This window comes from Cupressus sempervirens, chromosome 3, assembly GCF_028749045.1.
Source record: "Cupressus sempervirens isolate cs-2001-9-10 chromosome 3, ASM2874904v1, whole genome shotgun sequence".
Lineage (NCBI taxonomy): Eukaryota > Viridiplantae > Streptophyta > Pinopsida > Cupressales > Cupressaceae > Cupressus > Cupressus sempervirens.
The window spans coordinates 406291099-406294501 of NC_143120.1; the positions used below are offsets into that span (position 1 = coordinate 406291099).

The window sequence follows — 3403 nt, forward strand, 5'->3', positions numbered from 1 at the left end:
TACATGTATTAAGCGATGAGTTTAAAAATCAATCCTCTCAATATGCACGAAGGGGGATTGAAGTTTTACACCTAAAAGGTTTGATTGTGGACCCATGTCCAAATCTCCAGCATTTCCAATTATTACACTCAATTTAGTTAAGCAAAGGTTTTACATGTGCATAAAAATTTAAGAATAGTTGATTTTTCTCCCAAATATAACTTTAATTTTCTTTAACCAATGAACCTCTTCCTATTTGAGAGCCATTTTGAATTTACAATTATATAGCCTGACAGATATCAAGACTTGTTCTCATTTTTTATACTCCAATAACAATTACTTTTAAGAACAAAAGGAAAGAACTTCAAATTATTTCATCATTTCCCACATTTCATATTAATGAACCAATCAGAATTGGGACCAACCATCCTTAGAAGTTGATTTATAATCACTTATTGATCATGAAACCTAGTAAAATAGAGAATTGTGTTTGCTTGCTAACTTTTATATATATATATAGGAAATGCTTTATTAACAAATAGAAATAGTAATTTTTAGATGCATTTGAAACTACCATTAATTTGTAGCAGTAAAAGATGACAAATTTACCAACACATAAAATTAAAATGAAGAAAATGAACCTAAGAATAACCATTGCCAGATAATTGACCTAAAAGAGGTCGAGAATGTGTTCCAATAGCTACAACTCTTTCAGCCAATGCCTCCAGTGGAACATCCAACCAAACAGTAATTCCTTGCTTCATATAGCCCCTTTAAATTTTAAACAAAATTTTGAAACAAATGAAAAAACTAGTCATACAATTACTGTGTTATAAGAATAAGCAAAAGAAATGTTCAATATGAAGATTGTCAACATAATACACTGCATTGTACTACCAATCTTGAGCACAAACTACAGCACCACCTCTAGTAGCAACAACTAGATGATACATGGTAGATAATTGTTTTAGTACTTCACTCTGTAGAAAATTAGTTCATTACTATAACTTGTAAATTCTTGTTGGTTAAATTTGCAAGTAAAAATAGGCTCTTTACTCTATCAAGAGAAAGATTTGGTGTCAAATGCAAGATAAAGAAAACTATTGGTATTGTGAGATATATAATTGCTTGCAGTTTAGAGTAGTTTAACCTGGAGTTAAGAAGTTAAGGGTCTTCAAAAGATTAAACTGAGGAAAACTTAGATAGCCACCATTAAAAAAATCAAGGAACATACGCACAATGCTACCTCTAAAACCCATAGCCATAAACCATGTAAGGGAAGGTACTCTAAGAAAGAGGAGAATACCTCAGAATCTCAGAAGCCCTACTCATTGCAATCTTTAAAAATTTGGGCAACAGATGCACCTTCTGCAACCTCCTCTACTAACCTATGATTGTTCATGACATCAAATTGTTTAAACAACATAATGGAAACTGTAGCTTTTAAATGGTGATTATCATAAAAGTAAAAGTGTAATCCACACCAAAAGTTCCTTGGAAACCAACCTGTCAAAAAAGTACTATCCCAAGGATTCTGATATAATCTTTCCAACAGTTGTCTTTCCACTACCCATCATTCCTACACTTAAAGAGATTTTTTTCATCAAACCCTATTTACAAAAATGAATTCTACAATCTATGGCTCTAGCCTCTCCCTGTTTTATAAATATATTTTTGGGTGTTGTAATCAGGGTTCACCCACAAGGAATATACATCTTCCTTTTAATTTTGGAACAAGCACATTAGCCTTCTTCTACATCAAAAATCTCTTATCAGGTAATTGAAATCAAATATATGCATCTTCAAATAGGCATAGGTTCTCAATCAACAATAGCACTCATGATAGTTGAGAAAACTGTGTGATTGTATATAACTAGGAGCAGTTAAATGTGAATATAAAACATGACACTATGTGTACAACTATAAGTATGAATTTTTTTTGCCTTGTGATAAAAATGTCGGATTACCAAATAACAATTGAAGCAAAATAGACACAGTTCCTAAATCTTCAACTCCCAGAACTTGATAAATTTACTAATTTTAATACAAGGTTAGTTACAATTGAACTTTTGATATTTGAATAGGCACACAAGGATAGAGGAATTTTATTAGGATTCAATCAAAGAAGGGCACAGATCCAAATTTAATAATGAACAAAATATAAATATATGAAAACAAAGATTTAGTTTTTTTACTTAAGTGGATATTCAAGGCGATAAATAGCCATGTTGCTAAGGCATTGCCAAAAAGCCTAGGCAACTAAAGATTAAACCATAAGAACTTGAAAAATAAATCAACTTATCCAATCAAAGTTGGAAAAAAAAATAGAATTTGAAAAATCAAACAAAAAAACAACAAAGTCCAAATCCTCAACCATCAGACTTAGATACCATAAAAGATTAAAACATTTATGGGAAAAGACAAACTACAAATCATATTGAAGAGAAGCCAAGGCAACCTCAACATTACATAAATTGAAGATAACCCATGGCAAGACTTGTTCTAGTGATCCTAACTTCCTCATCACATAGATATTGAACAGAGGCAAAGGAAAACTCCCTATTCTAGTTAGCCAAACAATTCTTGTTGGCACTAAATATTAAAGAGAACCGAACGCAAAACTTGTTATGATGATCCAAACTGGTTTTAGTTGTCAATCTTTCTTTTCCGTCTCATAATTACATATTGATTCAAGCCAAGAAATATTTCCTTCTTACACCAAAAATGGGGAAACTACAGAGAAGGCAAAACACAATTTATTAAACAATACTGATGGAACAAAAACAAACAAATATAGTATCTGTTTCACAGCTTTGTGAACAAACATTTCTGCAAAATGGTAGTTTTCAAAGTGCTTCTTGAATTTTGGATTAATATTTCAAGCAAGCTCTCCCACTAATTACCAAGGAACTACAAGTTTATTTTTCAAAGATCCAATTAATTAAATAGGTTTTCTAATGCATATAAATGTTGATAAACTATTGTGTCCAAATATTTGGTTATATCTTTATGTTGGGTTAACGTCTACTAAACAGACTAGATATGGCTAACTCCTGACATTAAAGGCCATTATAGCCTAATTATCTAATTTAAGTATCAAATGCACTTCCTACCATAAAACACTTGTTCATATATGGCACCACAGACTTGTATGGAAACAAACATGAAAATCAGATCTTGGCAGATGCCATTGGTCTTGGTGTATCACATAATCCTTGTTAGTTATGTGGAATCTTGACAGTTATTGCAATCTCATAGGGACCTACTTGATTTGTGTATGATGCAAATAAGTTATGGTGGGACTTATTGATGTCAGTTATTATGATGTGACATTGCATCTTATAGTCAGAAATATTGGTGCAAGATAAATCCATGCATTTTGCCTTGTGTGAGGTGGCAATATGCATTGATAATTATCAAATAA

At 31.6% G+C, this 3403-nt stretch overlaps 1 pseudogene; it reads right to left on the reverse strand.

Annotated features, from left to right (window-relative positions):
* Positions 1–620: 620 nt before the first annotated feature.
* On the reverse strand, positions 621–1738 carry LOC149566726 (shikimate kinase 3, chloroplastic-like; annotated as a pseudogene).
* Between the last annotated feature and the right edge of the window lie 1665 nt (positions 1739–3403).